Here is a 27,212-nt window from a genome sequence, read left to right on the forward strand (position 1 = left end):
CCCTGAGGATAGAATCTGTGTGGCCTATAGCTACAGATCAGGGTTATTTTGAACTTAGTATGGGCCCAGTGCTTTTCACTCTTGGCAGGTTTTGGTTCCAGAAAAGGAGGTCAGTACTGAGCCAGGTCAAGAGCATCCTGACTCTGGACTCCCGGCTTCCATAGACTGCCTGTTTTCTTCCTTTCGGCATCCATTTCTACCAAGTCATAAATGCCATGTCTTTAGTCCAAGAAGTTCTGTTGAGCACCAATACCTCTTGCCTTATGTCTGTGTGCCCTGGACACATAGGGCTGTCCCCAGGAGATGTCAGTGTCCTTACCTCTAACCTCCCTTTCTATGGTGAGTGTCTTAGTCATGGTTCTATTGCTGTGAAGAGACACCATGACCAAGACAACTCTTATAAAAGAAAGCATTTAATTAGGGGCTTGCTTACAGTTTCAGAGGTTTAGTCCAGTTTCAGTCATGGCGGCGAGCATGGCAGGAGCTGCATCCTGATCCATAGGCCAAGAGGGGGGAGAGGGGGGAACAGAGAGAGACAGAGACAGAGAGGGGGAGGGAGGAAAGACGGAGAGACAGAGACAGAGAGAGACTGAGCCTGGGCCTTGTTTGTGCTTTGAAGTTTCAAAGCACACCCAGTGACACACTTTCTCCAACAAGACTACACTTCCTAATCTTTCTAATTCTACCAAAGCGTTCTACTTCCTAGTGACTAAGCATTTGAATATATGAGTCTCTGGAGGCCATTCTTATTCCAAACACCACAGTGAGGGCATACTCACTACACAGGAGTATCCTGGAAGACTTGTCCTTCCCTCCTAAGATTCTACGGTTTGTATCTTGAATGTCTCTCTAAAGTCCATATATTAAAGGACTGATCCCCAAAGTGGTACCTCTGAGAAATGGTGGAACCTTTAGGAGGAGGGGCCTATTGGGATCAAATTAGGTCATTCGAGGGATATTGGGACCCTGATCACTCCTCCTCTCTGCTTCCCAGGTTCACGAGGTGAAGATTTTCTCTATCACAATGTTCTCTGTTATCATGGACCCAAAGCAATAGGGCTGATTGTCTGTGATTGGAACCTCTGAGTCCATGAACCAAAACAGAACTTCTCTCCTTAAAGATTGTCATGGACATTTTGTCATGTGACAAAAGTTGACCAACACATGAGGTGACTAGAGGTTCTGGTGATGACCCATCTAATACAGCTTTCGAGCAAAAGTCCAAATGCATGCCTGGAGTACTCAGAACCCTCACCCACTTCCAGGAGCAGAAGGGAAGCCCATCCCAGGGCAGAAGAAGGGACTCATCTGACAACAAGAAGTCATCCCCTTTGACAGGAAAGGTAGCCATGGTCAGAGAGTTTATCGTTAGGAAGCAGAAAGGGTAAATTTGGGCTTTACCAGGAACTACCACTCCGGGCTTCCCATTCCTTCCAGCCACTGCACACTGTCAGGCAGGACAGAAGAGGATCTCAGTGGGACTGGCTGCCTCTCAGGCACGGGCCCAGGATCTTGAGCCAAGGATCTTGAGCCATACCAGCACAGGCTTGCTCCCAGAGAGGAGACAGGGCTGTAGGGGCAGCTGCTATCTCAACCAGGAAGGATGGATAAAAGAGGTTTATTTCAGCTAAATGTCAGAGGAGAAAGGATTTTAACAGTAGAGTTGAAGTGGGTGGATTGAGTCATTTGGGGAGCAGAGGAATGAGACCGAGCCCGGGGTTGTGTTGGAGACAACAGAGCACATCTGGGGGAGCATGAAAGCAACCAGAAGGCCAAAAAGGGGAAGGTGGCCACAGAACAGTTAGACCAGAGGACAAGAAGGCACTCCAGCTGTCAGTGTCCCCGTGTCCCTAGCCTGTGGCACTAGTGGATTCTAAGAAGCAGTGCCTCTCCATTCCCCTGTGGCCTGGCTTTATTGTTCCCCAGGTCTGGATGGGACCTAAGGAGCACCCAAGGATGTCCTGTCTATGCTTTCATACAGATATTTGAGGCCATGCTGTTACTGGCTTCACTGATGAGGGCAACCCCCAAACCACCGCCAGCCTCATCTGCTCAAGCTATACAGAAGGAGCTGGGATCTCTGCAAGGTAGGCAGGGCCTCTCTTATCCAAGTTGTTCTCAGATATCACAAGAGCCCTGTAAGCCATTGCTCGCCTGTGGCTAGACTTCAATGGCACCCTGCTCTTCTCTCCAGATACAGCCCGTCCCCATCTCATTCCATCAACTGAACCTGGAGAAGATGTCCAGGATGGCTCAAGACTGGCCCTGGTGGACTGCATCTGGGAAGGTGGCTTAATTCTGTGAAGTAAGAACAAGAGGGAACCCTTTCACCCTCAAGGCTTGAGAGTGGGCGACTGAGATCAGTGTTAACATGTGGCATGTCTGTTTGTGATGTTTTTTTGGGTCACCCAGCGAGAAGGAAAAAAGGAAACAGGATCAGGCAGAAGAGACGTCAGGCTGTGACAGTCTTGAGAATTGCTCTAACTGGCCCCGAAGGGGCTCCAACTCCTGAGAAGTGGGGCTCTTTCTTCTGCACAGCATCTGATGGTGTAGTGGTCATGGGCAAAGTTCTTTCAGATGGAGGGCCATCTCTGATCCAGTGGCCAGCAATGGCTTCAAGGTGGCATCAGCCAGACGCATCTCCAGAGTCTTGGAGAAACTGGCCTTTCAGTTCAGCAGAAACCCTGGTGAGCATTCGGCTCCTTTCTCTTGTCTCTGCTTTGCCTTGCCAGGTCATGCCTCAGCAGGGCTCTGTGACAGCAGAGGTGTCCAGCCAGTGGAGGCCCCAGGGGATTCAGAAGAATTCTTGCTTCTGGTAGGCTCACACAGTAGGACTGGCCAGCTTGATCAGTCTGTGTGGACAGGGCTTTGGTGACATCTTAGGATGGTCAATGGAATTTCATGGGACACTGTGGATTGGCCAGGCTTAAGTGATTTTGAGAAACTTTTATCATGGAAACAGCAATAAAAATTCCACCAGCTTGCTGGAGCAGAGTGTCTACAAACGTTTTGCAAGGCGTTTTGTATTAGCCAAACATTTTTACAGCCAGAAGTGACTAAAACTCAACCAAATTAACTGAGGCTATGGTTGAGGAGGAATTTATTAGTTCTCATAAACTGACCGGAGAAGGGAAGGCTGGGGAGGTGGGCTGGCCCCAGGGGAGTCCAGATCACCCACTCCTCCATCTAGGGATCAGGCAAGGGGAGAAAGAGAGGCCGGCATCCAGAGGGACTGCCCACTAACATCCTTCTGGGGCACAGTAGACCTGGGTGGTGTGACCCTGCCTTGGTCTCAGTGGGAGGGAAGTCCTCGCTCGCCTCTCCTACTGCAGCTGCTGGATACGCACATAATCCCAGTCAGAAACAAGACATGACTGTTCATTGAGAAACGGTAGACATTTCAGCGTAAGCATGGACAGTAAGGGACTCCAGTCCGTCCTTTGTCACCTACCCAGTCACATCGGCTTGTCCCTCTGAGGAAAGTGTCAGTGACATTTCTCTAGATCCCATCATCTGGGCTCCTTCTCAGGTTTAATCCTTTTCTATTCAGAAAGGCCTTTAAAGTAAAATGCTCAAGGGTCACAAAATTTTTCTGAAAGACCAGGTTTCTTGAAAATTCCTAAGTTGACACTCAAAATTCCACAAAATTAAAAACATACATCCATCGGTATGAAATGTTCAAAACCTCCCTCCTGCAGTTAGCGGAGCACACGGGGGAATTGGCAAGTGTAGGGACTGGAGCCTGGCCAGCTCCAGAATCCCACCCAGGCACTCACAGCTGGCCAGCGGTGGCTTCAGGACAGCACCACCCCCTGCCCCTTACTGCTGGCTTCCTCACGCTGCAGCAAGGTGCCTGGGGCATCTGGGCAGGGACAATGGTAGCTTTCCTCTGGGTACAGATCCTGGCTAGGCCCTGTGTGAGTCAAGTGGCACAGGATGGCTCACGTGGGTGCTCTGTGGGTTCTGGAATTCCAGCCCCTTCACCTGGAGCTCACAGTAAACAAGGACGACGTCACCAATGACACTGCTCAACATGTGGCCATCAGGTCTAGAGTCGCTGACATTCATAATCACTCCCCCGCCCCCCAGGTCCGCAATGGACCACCATCTTCCAAACCTGTGTGAGATCTTCAATGTATGAACACTGGGTGACAGAAGGACCTGAAGGCAGGATTACTGAGCATGTACTAGGAACTGGCACACACCGTGGAGACAGTCCTTATTTACTACAGTGGACACATAACACACTCTGTCATCATCACCTGTTAATCTAAGAAAAAAAGAAAACAGGCCCAGGAGGCATCTGCAATATGCCTAACCCTAGAACGGTTGAGCTGCGAGGCCAGTGAGGCCGGCTGCCTGCCTGTCTGTCAGGTAGCTACTCCTGCTGAGTTCCAGGGAAAGTCATTTCACACCGAGGCTGTGAGCGAGCATCCCCATTTACCAACAAGGCTGAGCGAAGCCTTTGGCTGCAAGAGGATTAAGCCACTGTGAACCTTGTAAACTGAGAAGCAGTGTCCCCTTGCCCTTGGAGGTGTTGTGATTCTTATCCACGAAGCTGGTCACTATCCAGGGAACACAGATCACAAGAGCATGCATTTTAAAATCCCTCTAGGAGAGAGAGCCTGGCTTCTTATCCCACATCCCCAATGCAGTTCCTATTTTTATCTGCAAGCAAGTGTGGATTTTCCAAACAAGACTCTGACCCAGAAGCTTAGGGCATCAAAGAGACCTCGCCCCACCCCCACCCCCTCCAGACCCACAATTCAAATGCAAAGCACAAAGGACGTGCTTAGGACTTCATCCTCTGAGGCAGCTCCAGGACGCTGGCGCTCACTGAATGAACCTGGAATGGCCACAAGGAGAGAGATTAGTAACCTGTGACAAGTAAGGGTCCGAGATGCCATATGATAACCTGAGATATTCAGTGTTGTCAGCCTTGACCCAGAGGGCCATGAACGTGGGGGACGCTGGTCCCCAAGCCGTGGTCTTGGTTATAATTGAGCCTGGGGAGCCCAGGGTTGAAAAGACCTAACTGTTGGAACAAAGCCCTCAGAAGCCTCCCCCCACACACACACACAGACACCCCATCATGGACCTGTAAACAGAGAGCGCCAGGAAACAGTGCGGGTGCCAGACAATGCAGTCTCCACCCCTAGCGACAGATGCTCTTTCAAGGAAGGCCTAGCTCACTTGCACTTCAAGGTAGATGTTTGTTTGTTTCCTCCCCAAAGGACAAAGCAAGGAGAACTCCTCACCCTTTCTGTATTCCATGCTTTTCAAGGCCTATTAGTAAGAAGCCCAGGGCCAGGCCTTAAAACATGGCCAACCTCACAGCGCCCCGAGGCCAGAGAGCTGTGTGAGGGGGAGTTTCAGCCTTTCGATTCCTAAATTCATACCAGATGAGTTCCAGAAGATTAAAGTTATTGCAATAAGCCCCAGGGAGCCAATCATGATCTGCCTTATAACCTCCTTGGTTTACGGTGTCATTCACACACATCGCGTTCCACGGGGTCTTGAGGAGACATGGAGCCTGTGGAGTTAACAAGGGGTTCAGAGGATGCCTGAGTGAAGCCTTTAGCTGCAAACGGATTAAGCCCACTTGGTCCCCAGAAAACCATTTAGAGAGCCTACAGCAAGGCCTGTTTGGGGTAGTGGGTCTGGTCTGCGTCTTATTGTATGTCTGTCCCAACCAGGACAAGTGTCTAGAAATGAAGATGTAGCTCCCTAGTGTCCCCAGTTTGCCTAAGGCGTGTTCTTGGGGTGGTCATTTTCTAAACCTTGATTTTTAAAAAGGAGCTAAATGCCAGAAAAAAACAGATAAGCCATAAATTGGGAGATCTGGTCCAGGATTTTTGTTTTTGTTTTGTCCTTTGATGTCGCTCTCATGTTTTTAAATCCTCACTCCTGCCCCCCTCTCTTTCTCAAAGTGCCTCTGGGAAGCAGAAGATAAATCTTTCCAGTTCTCACTTCCTGTGTTCAACGTCCTCAGGACCTGGACCACCTCCAGGGACTCCCTGCCTGACCTAGAGAAAGCGCTCCCCCTGACACACTGGAAGTCACCCCCACGCTCCAGAGCCCCAGTGCTTGCTCTTGTTCCTCAGCACCTCAGACTAGGCAGCCCTTACCTCTGCTTTCTAGAAAACTCTCAAGTGAGGAAGGCTGGAACACACTGAAGAACCTGCAGTGTCTCACCCGGACCCTTGATCTCTGCTGGACCATCCAGATTCCAGGGTCACCTCTGCGCTCTGAGACACATCAGGGTGTCCCCACACTGGTGTCCACACCCCTCCCGTGGCTCCACTGTGCTTGTTACCCAGAGTGGTATGGTCTTTTCCCTTCTGATAAGATCTCAGCCTCACTGGCTCGGTGACAGACACCGCCCGGGGAAGTCAGCAACACGAGGCCAGCTCTTAACGCCCAATTCTCACTTTGTCCTTCTTTTTAATGCTAAGATTTAGGTGGTGGGGGTGGGGTGGGGGTGATCGAAACTCCTCTGGGGCTTTTCCTTTTCTATGCTGTTTTTGATTTCCATGTCAGACCTTCAGAAACAATCCAGGGTCCCTGTCCCCCATTCTTCACCCTCTCCCCCAGCATACCATGTTGAGGGGCAGCTTAAACAGACTTTGAATGCTCGGGAAAGGCTGAGGCCGGCTTGTGTGGGTGTGGCTCTCACCATGGCTGTGATTTGGTTTGTACTTTGGGCTCTCTGGTCACCCGGACTTCCTGGGCCATTTGCCTGTCCTTAGAAAGTGGGGCACTTCAGGGTTGTGCTCAGGAATATAGTCGTATGAATCTGTTTCTCTTTTGTTATACCTGTCTGGATGTAGCTATTTGTCCTTTTTCATACTCTGCTTTCTCTCTCTCTCTGTCTTTCTCTCTGTCTCTCTCTGTATCTCTGTCTCTCTCTGTCTCTCCCTCTCCCTCTCTGCGGGTCTTATATATATTGACTCTGTTTTAATGTTACTGGTTTGTTTTTGTTTTTCTTGAGTGGGCGAATTGATGTTTCTTCTCTCCATCCCAACAAAAAGACACAGTTTGCACACTGTTCTTCTCTTTTCACTTCCGATACCATTTTTTTTTAACTATTTTTCCTCCACTGGCACTAATTTTAAGAATGTACTTATAGTTCTTTAATTAATTTTTATATGCAAGTGTTCACGAGAATACATCATGTGTGGAGGTCAGAGTACAACAGGCCAAAACTCCTGCTCTTCTTCCACTACACGGGCTCCAGGGATAGAATGCAGGTTGTTAGGGTTGGCAAAGAGCACCTGTCCGGACTGTTGTCTTGCTGGCTCAGAATTCTTAATTCACTTGTGTATGCGTGTGTGTGGTGTATGTTTGCAGTATTGAGACTGGACTCAGTGCTTTCCACATGCTAGACAAATGCTCTACCATCAAGCTATGTGCTCCGTCTCTGCCCTGAGCCGTTAGGCAAGACCTCACATTGTACCCATGCTAGGCTCTATGAGAGTCTCCTGCTGCTTTGAGATTTCAGTATTGATGGGCTTTTAGATTTGTATAACTTCCGAAGATGAGATTAGACATATTCCAGAGCTGTAACATCTGGGATGTTATTGAGAATTCAGACTGTGGGTCAAGAACTTTTGGCTCCAATGTTTTGTTTTTCTCCATAGTTTCCTGGGACCTCGCACTGTGACCTCGCACTGTGGCCACGCAGTTCCTGAACTCAGCTCCTTCCGTGGGAAGCCTGGATCAGGGGGATGAGATGCTCCATGGTGAGGGTGCTGCTTTTACCCTTCAGCTCACTCTGACCAGTGCTGGGTGGAAGATGATGGGGGCTAGGATTTGCTGTCCAACCCCCCCCACCCCCACCCCCACCCCCCCCCACCCCCGCAACCAAATTGGCTTCACTGGGAACAAAGAGTGCCCTCCTTCAGGCAAAAATCTTGTGCTGCTGACTTCCTTTCAATTCTGATTCCCCGAGTGTAGTCCCAGCTGGCCTGCAGTTAAGAGTTAGTTTTCCACAGACAATCTAGGAGGTTCTTACTTCCACACTGCAGGTTACTATTCCTGTCTGTAGTGAGATCCTCAGTGCATGTGAGAAGTGGGTGGGAGGCTTTTTAATACTTACTTGAAACATCATCTTTCCTTAGTTCTAGATCTGTTTGTCTTCTGTAGGAGTTGAACTCTCTGAAGCAGGAGTACTCAGATTCCCTGCTCTTCTGTGGTTGCCTTTCAGGTATCTGTAGTTGACTGCATTCCAGAAATACCAAGTGGAAAGCCCCCAAAATAAGCAACATAAGGGAGTCTCATGCTATCTAACTCTGTCTTATCCAGGGAGTGGAACATCTGCCTGACCATAGTGTCCATGCTATACACATTATCTGGCTGCTAATCACTTAGCAGCCTTCCCATTTGTCATATTGATTTGAGAACTGCAGTGCTTGTTTTCAAGTAGTCTAATCTGGGTCACAATAACTTTGTCCCTTACCTCACTGCATATCATGGAGGCCTCCCAATCCTTTGAAGAAGGACATAACCAACACACTGAAATACAGGACAAAGGAGACAGCACAGCCACATTTGTATTAAATGTCTATTTCATAATTGTTCCATTTCCTTATTGGGCCTAGTTTATAAGTTAAGCTTGTATGGTAGATATGGGTATATAGAAGAGACACACGAAGTTTTGGCATATGTTTTCCTCAAATAAAGGGAAATGACTGGTCTTTTTTACACTCAGAGATCTAGCAACTTGCCCAGTGCCTGCTGGAGGTGACAGTTCCTGTTCTGTAGACCCCCTCCCCAGCAGCAGAGGGGCTGAACCATGGAGTGGAAGCCTGCTGTGGGACGACATGTATGCTGTAAATATATGTTGCTATGATTGATTGATAAATAAAACGCTGATTGGCCAGTAGCCAGGCAGGAAGGATAGGGTAGGCAGGACAAGGAGGAGAAGAAGTCTGGGAAGTGGAAGGCTGAAGCAGAGGGACACTGCCAGCCACCTAGATGAGGAGCAGGATGTAAAGTACCGGTAAGCCACGAGCCACGTGGTAAGGTATAGATTAATAGAAATGGGCTGAGTTCAAGTGTAAGAGCTAGACAGTGGTAGGCCTGAGCTAATGCCTGAGCAGTTTAATTAATATGAGCTTCTGAGTGATTATTTTATAAGCGGTTGTGGGGTCTGTGGGGCTGAGCAGGACTGGAGAAAACTCCAGCTACAGAAGCCTCTGTTGTGTGGCTCCAACAGTGATGGTTAACTTCTCCGCTCACATCACCATGGCTACCTGCCATGGCACAGGTGGTGGCGGAGCAGCATAGGGCATATTCTTTCTTATACCCCACCCCACCCCCCCGCCGCCCCGTGTGTGCACCGTGGCCCTGTACAATGCTGTGATAAAATGCCTGGCAGCAGCAACGGGAGGAAGGAAGGCTTGAGTCTGGCTCAGGGGTTTAGAAGAAATCGATCTGTCATGGCATGAGGTTTCTCTTTGAAGGTGACAAAGCGCGGAATTACAGCCACTTCGCACCTTCTGTGGTGGTCTGAATGTCCTTACAGGCCCAGGCGTTTGAACGCTTACTTCCCAGCAAGCAGCACTTTGTGGGGAGGTTATGGGGAGGTGGGGCTTTGCGGGAAGAAGTAAGTCACCAGGGGAACCTTTGAGAGCTCACAGTCTCACCCCACTTCTGGTTCATTCTCTGCTTTGTGTTTGCAGTTGAAGATGTGATCACCCAGCTTCCTGCTACCCTGCCTGCCCCTTGCTGCTGCCATGGCTCTCTGCCATAGTGGAATCTCATCACTGTACAACTGCGAAGCAACATAAACTCCTTCATAAGTTGTCTTGGTTACAGTGTGCTATCATAGCAACAGAAAAGTAACTAGTTTGTCCTTCTTGTCTGCAACTAAATGGACAGACACTCGTTTCCCTTTCAAACAGCACGGTTTCCTATCTCTCCACGCTCGCGCACTGTAGATCTGAACAAAAGTCGTGAGCAGTAACCGTGCCACAGCCTGAAAACTGTCCTGTCTTGGAATTTCCGCCGCCAAAGAAATTAGCCCATTGCTTTTGAGTCCTGCTTCATTCAAGTTCTCAGGCAGAAGAAACTCAGAGTCTTTGCTGGGACGTAACATGGATGGCTGCTCGCCCAGTTCCTGATGCCTAGTTCCTCTCTGAAACCTCAGGAGCTGGGCCTCCATTGTCTACGTTAGGATGCTGGCCTTCCTAACTCCCACCATCATGGCCCATTAAACTCTAGGGCTTCCCTAACCTGCAGCTCCAAACACTTCCACATTTCTCTCTAACACCCGCTCCAAAGGCAAGCTAGCACTTTGTGACCAGTAGCAGATCCCAGGAAGTGAGGATCACTCTGGAGTTTGGTAGTTTTCAGGCTGAGCTCTGCAGACTGATCAGCCTCTGCCACTGCCTTTCTTTATTTTACCGCTCTAGAGCCTGATGCACCGATGCTCCAATAATCTGATTGACACCTCTGGGTGTATTAGCCCAGTGGGGAGATTGATACTTAGGCAATCTTGAAACTGCTAAGACAAGTCCCTCTCCTGCACAGGTCTCAGTGCTGTGGCTGCTTCCCACAGTCTCAATATTCCTGGAAGCATGAGCATTAGCCACCCCGGGGCTGGGTCTCCTAGGGTAGGAGAACACACACAGTTTATAGATGTATATAGATTATATAATGTATGCAACATTAAGTGTGGCCAGCAAAGACCTCTATGGTAGTATTTTATTTGTACTGAAATGTGATTTTCATTGTATGTTAATAAATAAAGTTGTCCAGGGGTCAGAGCTATTAGAGCCATAGCAAGATCATGGTGGTGGTGGTGGCGGCGGCGGCCGGCGGCACACGCCTTTAATCCCAGCACTTGGTAAAAGAGCTAGGTAGATCTCTGTGTGTTCAGGGATACAGCCAGTATTGGAGACATACGCCTTTAAGACCTGGAGGGTGGTATTTACAGGCAGTGACGAGGCAGTCATGTGTTTGGGTTTACAACCAATGAGAAGGCAGACAGAAAGACTATTTAAAGATAGACACACAGGAAGTAGCTCTTTCAGGGAAGCTAGGAGCACTGCAGGAGGTAAGATTTTAGCTCTGAGCTCTGACCTCTCGGCTTTCTCTTTTACATTTGTTCTGTGTTTTTTATTTAATAAGACGGTTGGTTACATCTATAGACCTCTGGTATACAAACAAGGGAGGCTGCTAATGTGAAGGAGATGGACCTTGGTCACTCGTCTAGTACAGGTTCAATATCAGCATAAGTCACAGAACACGGGAGTCCACAAAATTCTATTGATTCCTTCTCTATTAATAAAAAACCCCTAGATCTCTCTAATTTTCAAGAACACGGAAGCTGCTCCAACATATCATCTTTTTTCCTTTTGTTCTTTCCCTTTTTTCTACACATTTAGCAATAATTTTGCTTCATTTTTCAAGTCTTAAAAAGTTTATCCCCATTATGTGGTTGTGTTTGTGTATGCTTCCCATTATTGAGCAATCTCTGACTTTTCTTTTCTTCTATCTTTTATGTCCCTTTTCTTTCTTTTCTACTATAATTTTGGTAGAATTTTGACTTTGCTATACTTAAAAAAGTTTATGTTTGAATTTATATTCCCTTCTTATCTATTCATATGTATATATATGTGTATATATATATATATATATATATATATATATATATAATTTTGTTTTGAGCTTTCTCATTAGTAAGAAGTCTTTGTTTCAGTTGTTGTTTGCCTTTTCTTTCTTACAATTTTCTTTGTAATCTCCTGCTGTTTTAGCACTCATAAGAATCTTGCGCATGCCTCCTCTTCTTTGCATTGATTTAACATTGCTTGTCCTCTGTTTATCTCATTTCAGTTTCTTCTCTCTTGATCTCATCCATTGCTCTTTCAACATTTCCAGTGAAAAAATTTGACATCATAGGAGTTCTGCATTGGATTTGCTTCTACAGTGTTATGTTTATTAGTGATGTATTATAGGGATTTTCAGTGTGTTTCTGTATCTCATACAGTTGGATGCTGCTCTCACAAATATTTGACTTCAGTCTTCTGGATGTAACTGAGAATTGGGCCCACAAAAGTAAACCATTCAATAAGACTCCATAAAACAGAAAAAGATATATCCAAATTAATAGAGGTATAAATTCTGGCCAAGTATCACAAGAAAAAAGAAAAAAAATAAGGCAATGTGACTCCTCCAAAATACCACAATGCCTCCAATATCAGGTTCAAAGACTGAAATGGATAAAGATTTCAAAACTTTATTGGTGAAAAATGTTCGGTGACCTCAGAGATGATTTAGAGAGTCAGGTGACTTCAACCCACGAGCTGCAGAGGAAAGCCAGGAGCATGCATGCTGGAAAAGGTGTGAGCACACAGGAAAGAAAGTCAGTAACACAGGGTCTGGATGAAAGGCCAGACATAGAAAACTTCAGCAAGGGACCAAGATTTGAAAAGTAAAACCAACAGGAAAACGTTGAAACAAGAAACAACGGATCAAATAAAAAGCCCAGAGGAGAGCATCACCAATACACTTGACCAAATGGAAAAAAGAACGTTATGGATGTAGAAAAGATCAATGAAATACATTCAAATACCAATAAAGGAGAAAAAGCATCCAATAACTAACAATCCTAAGAATCCTCAGACTACAAGAGGGAGCTGAGATGAAAAACTGAAGGCTTAAAACATCAATTCAGTGAAATTATAGTGGAAAATTAAAAAATGTAAAAAGATAATACTCAAATACACGAAGCATTAGCCGCTCCCCCGCCCCCCACTCCAACATGCATGACCAGAGAAGAAGTTTTCCCTGGCGTCTTACAGTCAAGATGTCAAAAATACAAGGCAAAGAAGCAATATTGTAAGCTGTAGAGAAAGCCACCAATCTCCCACAAAGACAAACACATAGTAAGTTCAGATCTATTGCCAGAAATCCTAAAAGCCAGGAAAGCATGGGGCAGTATATTCCAAGTCCTGAAAACAAATAACTGACAGCCAAGATTTCCATATCTGGTAAATTTACCTTTCAAAACTGACAGAGAAATGAGACAGGAACAAAGTAACATAGCTTATAGTCATCAAGCCAGCACTATGAGACAATTAACGAAAAGACAGTCTTAATCGCAAGAAAGAATACGTTTTGACAGAAATGGGCTAACAGTGGAGTTAGGAAAGAGTTCATCATGTCTAATTCAGTAAGCCAACACATCCCTAATACTAATAAGGGAGAAATAGAAGAACAAATAACTATTCTAACAACCATAGAAATAACAACAAGAAAAATCAGGGGAAGTAGTAAAAATAAAATCTCTCAATAATAAATAAATAAATATAAGTGGCTTCAACTCATGCATAAAGAGATGCAGCCTGGGTTATTGTTAAAACAAACAAACAAATAACAAATAAAACAACAAAACCTAAGAAACAACTATCTGTTATTCCCAAGGAACACAACTCAATGAGAAAGACACCACAGAGTCAAAAGACAGGAATCAATCTATCAAATAAATGGAAGCCAAGAGGTAGCCGGCACAGTTATTCTCATATTTGACAAAGAAGATCTCAAAGCAAAATCAGAGATATAAAAAAGGCCACTGTATATTAGTAACAAGAACAAATCATTAAGATGATACAATTATAACAGGTGTGCGCTAAATGTCAGCGCTCCTAATTTTACAAAGAGAAAACTTAAAATATCATTTAGGTCCTGATGCAGTAATAGCAGGTGAATTCAATACCCCACTTTAGTGTTTAGACAGGCCATACAAAACGAAAGTAACAAACTTTAGAGTTAAACTACACCACAGATTGATGTAACAAATACCTACAGAATATTCGATCCAATGGATACAGAATACACATTCTCCACAGCAGAGTATGGAAACTCCTCAAAAACCAAACCATATTCCAGGCTGGTTAAGTCTTAACAAATACAAGAGAACTAGAAGGACTTCTTTTATATTTAACACCACAGTGGAATACAGCTGGAAATCAACACAGAGTGCTTCTTCTGAGTGGAAGTGAGAATTGAGCCTTCAAGAGTAGATGATATGCTCCACGTTAGCTTCTGAATTGGCAAGGAAAGTGGGAAAAGGGAGGACGAGATGGCGGAGTTGGCTTGTCATTTCTTGTATCTGACAAGATAGATGCCTGAGAAAGGCAGTACAAGCTTTGTCTGCTAACTTGGGACCACTGGGGAGAAGCAGATAGTAAAGAGAAGAGTCAGACTGAAGTGCAGCAGACAGCACTCAGATCTACTTACAATACGGGAGGGAGGGAACCCAGGATTCAGCATGGAGATGGGAGTCTTAGTAATGGTCGCTAAAGGAAACCACATGTCTTGGTTGCTCTTCTGTTGCTATGAAATGACGTCATGACCAAGACAACTTATAAAAGAAAGCCTCTGATCTGAGGCTCATGGCTCCAGAGGATTAGAGTCCATGACCATCATGGCAGGGAGTGGCAGCAGGCAGGCAAGCATGGCACTGGAGCAGAAGCTGAGACCCTTACTTACCGGTCCACAGCTACAAGGCAGAGAGAGAGAGACAGAGAGACAGAGAGAGAGACAGAGACAGACAGAGACAGACAGAGACAGAGAGACAGAGACAGACAGAGAGAGAGAGAGACAGAGACAGAGACAGAGACAGGGACAGAGAGAGACACACACACACACACAGAGAGAGAGAGAGAGAGAGAGAGAGAGAGAGAGAGAGAGAGAGAGAGAGAGAGCACTAACTTGGAGTAACTTGGACTTCTTAAACCTCAAAGCCCATCCACACCTCCTCCAACAAAATCACACCTTCTAGTCCTTTCCAAACAATTCTACCAGGTGGGGACCAAGCATTCAAATATATGAGCCTGTGGGGGCCATTATCACTTGAACCACCACACCATGATAATTTAAAGACTTCTCTGCCTGGATTGAGAAAGGCTTTAAAACAAGGAACGTAAGATCCTGTCGGGATTGATCAAGAGACTGTGGAAAACGATGGCACATGGGTTCAGTCTGAGTGCCACCACTGAGTGTGTAACTCCCCTCCCCTCCCCTGCCCTCCGCCATACAAGGCTGCACAAGCTGCTGCAGTGCAGAGATCACTCTCTGGTGAACTGGCTCATGTGAGCCATTGGGGACAATTGGCTCCCACTGCCGTGGGTCCCCATGAGTATCTAGGATGGGAAGACAATAGAGACAGGGCAGGCATTGCTAGGAGGATTGGGTATGGGAGGGGTAGTGTTTGACCCTCAGTTCACTAGTCCAGATATATTTAAATGATCATATTAATTACGCTCATCAGAGTCTAGATTCTCAGGAGAGTTACTCAAGTGGGTAAGTTGGCAAGGACCTCAGAAATGGTGTGGGGCTTTAGTGGTGTGGCCAAGTCCCATCCACGGTGGTCTGCCATCATCATGAGGTACATGAGGCTCTGTCAAGTATAAATACCTTAAGTCAGCAAAGTACAAGGCAAATCAAGAGGGGATGATAAAAAGGCAAAACAGACAAAGCGGTCTGTCCAGGCTGCTTGAAGATGAATGAGGCAAGATTTGTGTTGAGCTAGAGTTTCTGGGAAAGAAATGAACAGTCAGTGCTATCCAAGTTAGCTTTCGGAAGGCTTTAAAGCCAGAGCAACAATTCACAGAGGATAAATAAAACAGTGCAGATTAAAAGAAAGGTCAAGTTTGACCTAGAGGTAGTGTCTTCTTACCACCATTTCTCCTTCAATAAACTTTACTAGAGGAGGAGATCAAGTGCCCAGCTCAGTGAGGTTTCTTGTGGCCAGGTTTGACCAAAGGAAAGCCAAGGACCATGGTGCTGACTTGGAGACTTCAGAGCAAGAGAACAGCTCTAGCAACAGACACGGCAAGTTAGAGCACAGCTCTGCTCCCTCTTGGGACTAAGCCAGGCCAAGCAATGCAAACAGGTCCTGTAGAGATCATCAGAGGTGGCAAGATGTTTGGTGGTTCCACCCCAGGATAGTCCAGCATGAGGAAACTGGATGGCTTGTGGGAAATGACTGTGGATTATGGAGAATTAGGTGGAGTAGTGTCTCCCATCTATTCCACTGTTCCCCATGTTGTTCTTTTGATGAAGCAATCAATAAAAGTTATGAGATCATTTCATGCTGTCTTGGACCTGGCCAACACTGCTGTCATTAGCATCCTTTCAGTTGTCCAAGACCAACTGACTCTTGCTTGGAGCAGACAATGGAGAACATTCAGAGATCATGCTGGCCTTCTATAAAGTGTGTCTTTCTAGAAGATGCTAACTCTTGAGACTCACAGATTCGTAGAGACTGTCTGGAAGAGCAGTGAAAGAGCAGTTAAGAAATTTAAAGGAAGGCATTCAGCATGAAACGGCACACCCACAGGCCCTAAGATTTTTGTGCAAAAATCCTACTAGTAGAGGTGGGCTATTGCTTAATGAGTTAGTGGCCAGGGAAGTTCTAGAGGCCTCTCAACCATAAGCTAGAGTCACAGCTGTTGGTGACATGCCGGAATTAGACAGCAAGACCCTATTGTTGAAAACCAAAATATGTTTTGGTTTCAAGACATGGGAGAAATCAAGGTGAGACAGAACTATAAGTGTCTTCCTTCTTGGCTGGCTTTCATGGGGCTGGAAGGTGCCATTGAAAAGACCAAGCAGACACCATAATAGGCTGCTCAGTCTTCTTTCAGAGATCAGACCTCAATTTCAGTTTCCTGAGACTTCAGCAAGCAGTTTCTGGGAGGGCCATGAACAAAAGACATAGTCCTTGCAGTAGCTCCCTTTCTGCACATACTCTGACAGCTCAAGGTTCAGCCAGTTGTTTACTGTCTGGGACCCCTCACCAACTTAGAGCTATGTACATGAGTCAAGGACAGAGCCTGGGACTTGTCCAAACTTTCCCAAAAATGATAACTGTAACCCCCAACCAGTAAATTCAGAGGTTACATATCCTCACTCAACCCTATGATGCAAAGGCCTGTACCACCCTGCTTGTGGTTTTTCTCTTAAAAAACCCCTCGTCCTGAGAGCGCAGGACTGTCCTCTTCCACTTGCTGTGTCGGAGTGTTGGACATGGACCAAGCCCGGGCTTGCTTGTAATCAACAAACCCCTGTGTGTTTTGCATTGAGTATTGGCTCTGTGGTGGTCTTGCTCGGGTGTGTGTGTGTGTGTGTGTGTGTGTGTGTGTGTGTGTGTGTGTGTGTCTCATGACAGGGCCACAACACCATTTGCTCTGTTAAGGGAGACTTCTCATCAAAAGTTCTGCTCAGCTGCAGACCCCGTGTGTTACAGAATCAACATACCAGGCAAGGTACACCCACATGTGAAATGGTGACACAGCGGTTATGGGTGCAACCAAATGATTTCTGATTGGATTTACGGCCCTAGTTATTAGAGGGAGCTCAGGTTTAGCACTGTAAGTCAATGGGCCTCATGAACACCAGGGAAGACCACTGCTATTGCTTTGTTAAATGGATGTGATAAGCCTGTCAAATCTCATTCTCAAATTCTGTGTTTATGACCATGGATTGCTGTTTTTTTTTTTTATTCTCTGTCATCCATGAAGGGAAACTTATTTGTAACAGGCAGTAAGCTATAGAGATTGATAATTGGTCAAGCACCTTGGAATGAGTGACTTCTTGTGGCACAGTAGCCCAGTGCTCAGCTATAAGTAAAAGATAATAATCAAATATCTCTATTACTGCCTCTGAGACTAAGGGCATATTATGGGACAGGCAGGAAGAATGTAAGAGCCAGAGGAAGGGATGGGATATTGTGTAGCTATTTCCTCCAGGAAGTTTTAAGACTTAGGAAGTAAACAATGTACAAGGTACAGGAAGCTCTTGAAACTTACAGGTTCATAAAAGGCTCTCCTCAAGGTCATAAACCAGCAAATTTCTGAGAAGAACACGGCTGGCCAAGTTGCCAGCAAGATGTGGAGGGAGCAAGATGGGATCCAGCTTTTGTGAGTTTGGTCGCAGCTACTTTAGAGCTAGTCATTGATTCTTTAAGATAGAGACTTTGGTAGAAATATTTCTTTAGTCTGTCATAGATGTCTTATCTGGAGTGAGTAGATATGTATCCCTGTAGCACGAATCTTAAAAGGTCTTATTAATAAAATCAGACCTGAAGCCAGGTATTAGGGTGGATGCTGGAAGATCAGAGAAGCAGAACAAGCCACAGCCACCTCACCTTGCTAGTTCCTCAGCTAATCCTGTTTCCTCAGACTGGAAGCTTCTGAGTCCTCATCCAAAATGGATCTCAGCTGAACTGTGCTGCTCAAAGCCTGAAATCTTAACCAGCCAAATGCTGCTAGTTCCTGGTCCTCATACCTTATATACCTTTCTGCTTTCTCCCACCACTTCCTGGGATTAAAGGCTCACTTCCTGGGATTAAAGGCATGAGTCACCATGCCTGACTGTTTCCAGTGTGACTTTAAACTCACAGAGATCCGGATGGATCTCTGCCTCCCAAGTGATAGGATTAAAGGTATGAGTGCCATCATTTTCTGGCCTCTGTGTCTATCTAGTGACTGTTCTGTCCTCTGACCCCAGATAAGTTTATTAGGGTGCACAAATTTTGGGGAGCATATCACCACATATTCCTGTGTCCTAAAAAATGTCACACAATGGGGCCTCAAGAAGGGAAATCCTGAGAAAGATCCCTGCATCTCAGTTTCCCCAGCTTTTCATCTCATGCTAGCTCACCCAGCATTGATCAACTTGTTAAAATGGTTTAACTAAATCCGCTTACTAGTTTGTTGTGTAATATTTGTTTATACTGTAAAGATGTGTCTCTGCCTAAGGTGCCTTCTGATTGGTTTAGTAAATTGCTAAATGGCCAATAGCTAGGCAGGAGAGACTAGGTGGGACTCCCAGGCAGAGAGAGAGAAACTGGGTGGAGGAATCTAGATGCGCTAATTCACCAGTGAAGACACCGAGAGGAAACAGGAAGTGAGGGATGGAAGGAAGGTAACGCCATGTGGTAGCACATAGATTAATATAAGTGGGTTAATTTAAGTTATAAGAGCTACTTGAGAACAAGCCTAAACTAAGGGTGGGCTTTCATAATTAATAATAAGTCTCTGTGTGGTTATTTGTGAGTGACACCTCCCCACCAAAGGTACAACTACACCAGCTTTTCTGTCACTTGGAGATATCTGTCCAGGTGAGTGACATTTAATCCCCATTTCTTCCTGCAGGAACTTGCTATTATCCAGATTTGGGGTTATTTGGTTGACCTGTGATCACATTTCTCTGATGAGTTCAAACAAATTTCACTCATTGGAAATTTGTCTGTCTGTGTGTCCCCTTTACCCATGCCAGTCCCATGCCAGGACAATGCTTTGCTGCCTGAACGGACAAAGGAAGCCTTTCCCCCAGTCTCACACTCAGAAAGAGATGCTCTCTCAGTCAGATATGTGATCCTGAGCTCCTGGACCTCTTTCCTGGAGAGACGACCTATGACTAGCTCCCATGGCCTGTTCTTGTTTGGAGAAGCACATCTGCCTGGAGTTGAGCTTGCCAAGAAACCACAAGTTGCTCAGCCAGTCTCCTGAGCATGGCAACTTTCCCATTTCCCATGTTGGAAGGGGCTTTGGAAAATAGAAAGCAGGACTGAGCTGTGCTTCAGCCTGGGCATGTGTCCTCCAGCATGAGAGGAGCCAGCTGGGGGTGTCCTGACTGGGATGGAACCTCGGCAGAGACCAAATCTTAGGCATTGGGGTTGCTGGGGTAAGCCCAGGTCCGTGTGCCAGTGCTGTGTGCAGCAGCCAGGGCTTGCAACTCACTGGACCAGGGCTGGAGAGTGGAAGCAAAAGCCTCCTGTTTCAAACCAGGCCATATCGTCCCTTGGCATAGTTGTAGGAAATGGTGGGAAGAACATGACTCTTAGGATGTGTCTAACTAAGGGCTTTACTCTTATCTGAGGAAGTGAATCCATCAGTGGCTGAAGGACAAGCCAGCTCAGGAAGGAGACTGCTTGCCTCCCTCCTCCCTGCAGGAACTGAGGGGGTAGGAGTAGGGCAGCATGGAGGTGACTTTTCCACTGAATGAGCTTGTCCAAGTTGTAGTGATGGACAACCGCCATTGTTCACCTTTGGCATCAGGATTTACAGCTCTGCAATTCTGGAGGCTAGGGGTGGAAACCGAGGCAGAGCCAGTTCTTCCCGAGGGCATAAAGAAGTGCTCCAGACCCCTCTTCTTAGCTGGGTACATCTTCTCCTGTGCCTTGGCATTGCCTTTCGTCTGTGTGCATCTTTACCCATGCCTTTTTGGAAGGACCCACTCTAGTACAGTATGACCTCACATCAACCAATTTTTTTCTGTGCAAAACCCTGTTTCCGAACAAGGCCCTTTACTGAAGTTCTGGAGGCTAGGAGTACATGCCATTCTTAGAGGCAGGTCACAATTCCTTCTACGTCATTCCTCATTTTAGGGGTGGACTATTGAGACCTGAAGGGAAATGAAGTAGGTGAAGATCACTTCACTGCTGAGACTCAGTGAGGGCCAACTGCAGCGTCTGTCCCTAACTACAGCTGTGACTGAATCTAGCTAGCTTCTTGGTCATTTGAAGTTACTGTTTTAATGAGTTGACCTCTTAGTGACAACCTCCCCAGAAAAGAGTTCCACAGAGGAACGAGGATTTTGAGAAACAAAAAGTGGTGCTCTGGGTACAGACAGAGCGGCAGACATGCGGGGCATGTAGAGCATGCTGGGCATGTGGGGCATGCTGGGAGGGGGGCTGAACTGAGCCTATGTCTCAAGCGGACAGCTAGGAGACAGTCTAGTGGAGAAGAGTTCCAAAGTGGGGTTCATGAGTCAGAGCTGCTTAGCCTGTGGGGTTGCAGAAGCAGAGAAGAGGGGAGTAGTCATGAGTGAAGCTAGGGAAGGACCCTGCGCCTGAGGACCACAGGGGCTATAAGTGCCGTGTTAAGTAAGGTTACAGGAAGCAAGTGGAGGGATTTGAACTCTGTGCCTACTTGATCATCCTTAAATTTGAAGAGGACCACTTTTAAGGTTGGTGACATATGGTGGACAAAGAGGTTCACCAAGCCCTTCCTAGGTCTCAAACCTCATGGCTTAATTGTGGTCCCATGTTTAGCACAGAGGAATGACATCGGTCACTTTCTGTTTGGTAGATTTTTTTTTCTCATCATAATGGAGGGTCAGTGTTTGAGGAGAACAGGAAGAGAAGAGGGACAGAAGAGGAAAAAGTAAAGAAGAAAGAAGGGAGGGAGGGGAGAGTAAGCTGACAAGATGTGGTTTAAGTTGGCATAATGAAAGTCTATAATACATACATGTATGTGCACAGCAGGGTTGTCTGGCGTCTTTTCTTCGTGGGTGGTATACCTACAGTTTTAGTGACCTGCAGCTGGGATGCTTGGCATGTTGAGGGTTAAAAAACGTCACTTTGCAGGTCTGAATCTCAGATCTCAGCTGCGCCACATGGACTTGGTGGATTCCTTAGCAAGTATACTGTCATGGGCCATGCTTTTTTTCCGACTGTTGTTGCTGGTTTGTGGTGCCAGAGATGGAATCAAACGCTGTCCACCTGAGCTACACTGTAGCCTGTCACACTGCCAGGTCCTTCTGTAGGCACTGCTGATGTTATGTGCCTGTGGAACAGATCATTGTGGTCATGTCCAACCAGGACCGACACAGCAGTGAGTCTCCCTTGTCCTCAACCTTTTCCTTTTCTTTTTTCTGCTCTAAATAGCAACTATCACCATGTTTCTCCAAGATGCCCTGAGAGCTGAACTCTGCCCATGAGCACAAACCCTTCCTTCTTCCACAGGTACCCTTCAGGTATCACTTCCTGTAGGTAGAAAGGCCACAGAGAGCCGATTCCTTCTGTCTTCCTTTCCCTCTGCCAGGAGCCGATGAGAGCGTGGAGTTGTGCATCTGTGTTCTCAGTCCATGAAGCCTGGGCTCTGGAGGCTAAGATGCCTGGTTCTGACACTTGCTGGCAAGTCATTACACCTCTCGGGGCCCTGTATTTGCCTTCACAGTGGCTCCCTGTAAGCCATGCAATGTCAACGTCGGCACTGGAGCCCTTGGGGATGCAAGTGGATAGCAGGGTGAGACTCAGATATTGCATAGGCCACATGCAGATCCAGGGCCTTGACTCATTGGAGGTCTTACCCACGACAATGAGCTAGGAGGCATGCCTGCTGTTCCCCTGTTTGAGCACCTACTCTTCTCACTGGTGACATTCATGTCCTTGAATGTTGCACAGCTCTATTTCCAGACTGAGCTCTGGTTGTGACATTGGACCTCTGTCCTGCCTGAGCATGCAACCCTACACAACCCTATTCCAGAGCCTCTGTGACCTATGCTTGGCTGCTAGTCTCACTGAAGCCAGGGGCTCATGGAGAGATGGGAAGGGTCATCTATTTATATCTCCAATTAAGTCCCGGCTGCATAGTGTTGGGATACTGTGGTAGGAATTTTCCATGAGCCGTGGAGAAGGCTATTTTTTTCCATGGCCGTGAAAAGCACATCTGAGTGGGCTTCTTCTGGGGTTCCAGGCAAGGGCAGCTGTGTCGAGATCAAGCCAGGGATCATGGCTTCTTTAGAGGAGGGTGGGGCCACCTTGCCACTCCTTAGCCTCTCTCAGGAGCAGAGGGGCTAGAGTGGGTGTGGCTGGAGGCTTTCAGGCTACATACATAATACATACATACATACATACATACATACATACATACATACATACAGCCCACGTGTCTGGAGACCCTTTCCAAGAGTGGAGGGGAATTCTTTCTCGGGTCTAAAATTCCTGGACGAGGAACGGAGTAGGGTGGTGTGCAGTGTGGGTGACATGTCACACAGAAGCTCCTGTTTGCCTGGATTTAAGATCCTGCTTAGGAAAAGTACAAATGATCTCAGGGAATGTGAGTGCATTTTGCAGACCGAAGTTGACTGGAAGCAATGATTTAATGTTTGCTCTTTGTGTTTTGTAGCAGTTGCTGCATAAGAAACATCTTTATGCAGCCTTGAAGGAAGTTTTGTGATGTTGTTGGTCAGGTATTTGGAGAACTTCCTGCAAGATACGGAATCATGGGAACATGACCCTGTACATTTTGCAGTATTGTATAAAGTAGGTGTAAAGGGCAGGGGGAGTTAATAACACTTGCATTCCCTGCTGTGGTGCATATGGTCTTCCCTGAATCCAGGAGGATCCCAGCCCACGATACTTCCTTTTGGTGTGATCGGTCCCCTTTCTTTGTTTTTGGTAGAAACTGTCTTTGAGAATTAAGACAAGTGTTCCTTATGACTTCTGTGACCATGATACCCTTTGACAGAGTGGCAAGGCCTGTACTATCGTGTCCGAGGGTGATTCGTTGCCAGAGTTTCTGCAGATACCGAAGCCTCAAATCTATACACAAAATGTTTACATATAAACTATGCCTTCCTTTGGTATATGTTAAATCATCTCTAGAATATTTGATATTGAATAGGGTGTTAATGTTATGCACATAGTTGTCGCACTGTTTGATGATGGAATAGTGGGGGGAATGCCTCTGCATATTTAGTAAATACACCCTTTTTTTCCATCTTCTTAATTCTCGCTCACCGGATGCCAATGGAGCATTATTAACTGAAATACACTCAGGTCTGCAACTCCTTCTATTTGGCGGAGCCCATGGATGGGTGGGGAACTGGGGAATATAAAGTGTCTGTAACTACAATGTACTAAGTGCTATCACTTGGTGGACACTGGACCAAGGAACAAGGCCTTACAGAAGTCATCTTCCTTTACAGAATTACAACCAATCAGTGTTACCAATCGACACGAGAGCCGTGGAAACTGGAGCTCAGAGGCAGGGCAAGTTGTCCGAGATCACACAGCTACTAAGTAAATGGCAGAACCAAGGCCATGCTTGGTCACTCGGTCAGCAGCCCACGAGTGACAGAGGTCAGTGCTGAGTGGAGCTACTGACAGGTTTGGTGGGAGTGGAAAGACTGATGCTGGCGGTTTGGAGGGAGAGAGCATCAGAACTTCAAGGGATGTTCAAGGGAGCGTAGACCCCAGCCACATGACCAAACCAGATGATGAGTGGAGCTGGAAGGAAAGGATTCAGGGATCCGATTACCCAAATGTACAAACTAGTACTCAAATTGTGCCTCTATACACAGCCAAGAGAGGCATGCTGGGGAAGACACGCTGGGAGGCGACAGGAGTCTTTTGAAGCTGTGTGTTTGATGTTGCATTCTGGTCTGCAGGGGCTTTGGAGCTATGAACATCTGCCTGCCACCTCCTTCCGTTTATGAAAGGCAGCATCAGTCTCGCCTCTCAGAGTCAGAGGGATGCTTGCCCAGGGCTTTTGACCAGCCTCCAGATTCCTCTGTATGCTCTGTTCAGGGGTCCAGGTGGAAACACTGAGCAAAACAGGATTATTGTTTTTCTATAGAAATCTGAACGGGAAACGAGTTGTACAATTAGAAAACAGGAAGAGAAATGTAGAGTTCAAGGCCATGGCCAGAGGCAGTTGTCCTAGGCTGTCTTGGCCAGGACATCTGAGACATCAGGAATGCATAAAGTCTCTTCCTTAGCTCCAGGAAACACTGTCACTCTGTCTCTAGAAGTGAAGTCACAGGCTAAGAGCAGTAAGAGGTAGAGGGGGAATGTCTTTCCCCATGACAGGCTTCCAGGAGACACATATATTATATGGGTACGAGACCTGTGAGCGGGAGACACATGAACTCTGTACTAACTTTACATGGATTAATTTAGATGAGCCATGACCAGGAAGAACCACTGCTGTTGATAGTCAAACTATGATTTTAAACTGTTGACATGTTTTATTTCTTCATTACTGATTACCGGAAGTCATCCCTTGGTTTGGAGGGGGGGGTCATCTCTGGAATGATCTAGCAGGGAGCCCAGGAAAAGCACAAGTCCTGCATGTCTGAACCAGGTTCAGACATAAACAGGATCAGACATCCCCAGACTCAGTGAGTTTAGCCATCACTTTCCCTTGCAAAGCAAGCCAGGACCTAACCTGCCTCAGGGTGTCCGGCTCAGAGCATCTTCCCAGAGCCGAACTTCATTCCTCACCGAGGTAACCTCTGAGTCTTAGGCTCACATTCTCTGGCTGCATCTCACTTACTTTTCTGAGTCTCTCTCTGAACATTCTCCTTTGGGACAGACTACCCATAATTTCCCCAGAAACCGTAGAGTCCCATCATTGATCTGATGGCTGGTGAGATTTTCTGCGATTGGATTTGCCACCAGGATCGGGACACTCCTGTTTACATATCCCTTCTCCTGTAGGTGTGAACCAGCCCAGCCAGCTGCCCTTAGTACTGGCATCTTATTGCCCAAGAATTCCGAGAACAGAGCAGAGGCACAAACACTTTACCTGTCCTTTCCATCATGGCTGCACTTAGAATTTCTGAGAATAATTCTTCCCCTCTTACTGCTCCTGAATAGACACACAAACCTATCAGCATTTATGTGGGTCACAGATCATAAGGCTTTCAAAGGAAGAGGAAAACATGATGGAGAAAACTGAGAGCCAATAAATAACGCCAGCCTTCTGAAAGAAGAGCAGAGGACAAAGGACATGAGGGCTGTTTATAGTTTGGAGACAGCTGTTGGATGCGTCTCTAATGTGTCAGGAGTAAAACTCATCCAGCTTTCAAAGAGTCCTGGGCTCCAGGGCCTTCCTGCTCTCTCAGATTCTGCAAATATTTGTGTGTATTGGGGTTTGGAGTGGGCTTTCACCAAGGCAGGGGAGATGTGCAGGCTCTGACCAGTACACGGGTCAAATCCATCACAGCATTCATGCAGAGCAAATGGATCTGTGTGTCTCCAAACAGTCATTGAAATGTCATGTGTTTGAGTCAAGTTGTTCTCCTTCCGGTTTCAGCCCTGAGTCGGCCTCAAGTTCACCGTACGTAGCTAAAGCTCTCCTTCCTAATGAGCAGGCCCAGAACATCCTTGCGTTGTGGGAGCTGTCCGAGGACCTCGGGGAAATCTGTTGCAGATTTTTGTGCTAGGAAAAGATAAAAACAACACAGACTGAGGGCATGAGGGTGAACAGAAGACTTCCTGGTGTCATAGGAGTGTGTAAATCAGACCCAAGAGTGGCTGGACACATCCGGTGGTGTTGCCCCCACCGAGCTCTCCACATTCCGAGGGAGACATGGAGTCTGCTTGCACATCCGAGGTGTCTGTTAAACAGCCAAGGACGGTGTTTACACCCGAGCCTGGAAGTTTTCACTTTCTTTTTTCTTCTCAAGTTTGCAGACTGTAGCAGGGGCATCACATGGGAGTCACACATAAATCAGAGCAGCCTCTGCAAGGCCCGTTCTGCCACTGATGCTTCTTACCCGTTCATCCATCTCACAAGCACAAAGGAGCACATTTGTTACCTAGGGCCTAATGTGTAAGTTCACAGGAGCTGATGCCTACCCACGAACACAGATTGTTAGGGTCCCGGGGGACAGAACTGGTCCATGAAAAGAGCAGGTGCTCAGGGTGCTTAGGGTGAAGCTTGGCTCAAGGTCAAAGGAAGAAGGGGAGTGTGTCTGGGGACTTCCCAGATTGTGAAGCCAGGGGCTGTCTCACAAAGGGTGTGAGGAAGGTCCTTCTAGACAGAGCGGCAGTGTGAACAGCCGCAGAGCCCGGCTCTCATATGCAGTGATTGGAGGCCATGAGGAAGAGGCCACCCTTCCTGTATCCCCTTCAAATGGCCTGGTCAGGTTGAGATGCTCAGCTGGCATGCTGGCTCCTAGGCTCCCACTCTCAGTACCAGGGCACACATGGAAGCCCATCCGAGGCAGGGCTGCTCCCTCAGACTCTCCAACAGCCCACTTGCCCCTCTTCCAGGTTGCCTCAGAGCCAACCCCGCTTTCCTGCCCCTCTGCCCTTACCCCAAGCTGCTAGAATTTCATTGCTTTTTAGTTTATTTATTTTTTTAAATCTCTAATGTTTGAAATTCACCTTCAGTTTCCACCTTCTGGGAATCTCTGCAAATCCACCTTCTCACCCTGAGAAGCCCACTTCCCCCTTCACACCCCATAATACCCATGACATGGAGGCTCTGCAGCATGCATGTTGCAAATCAAAGAGAGGGAGAGCCTTGGCTTTGGGAACTCCTTCCTCAAAGCCCTCTTCTCTGGCAAGCAGACAAAGGCAGGACTCAATTCAGCCAAGCCTCCAGAGCGCTGGAGAGGAGTCTCGACGCTGGTTGTGTTCCCCAGACAACGTTCACATCTTGACACTCAAGACTCCCTAAGAC

Source organism: Peromyscus leucopus, chromosome 3 (genome assembly GCF_004664715.2).
Source record: "Peromyscus leucopus breed LL Stock chromosome 3, UCI_PerLeu_2.1, whole genome shotgun sequence".
Lineage (NCBI taxonomy): Eukaryota > Metazoa > Chordata > Mammalia > Rodentia > Cricetidae > Peromyscus > Peromyscus leucopus.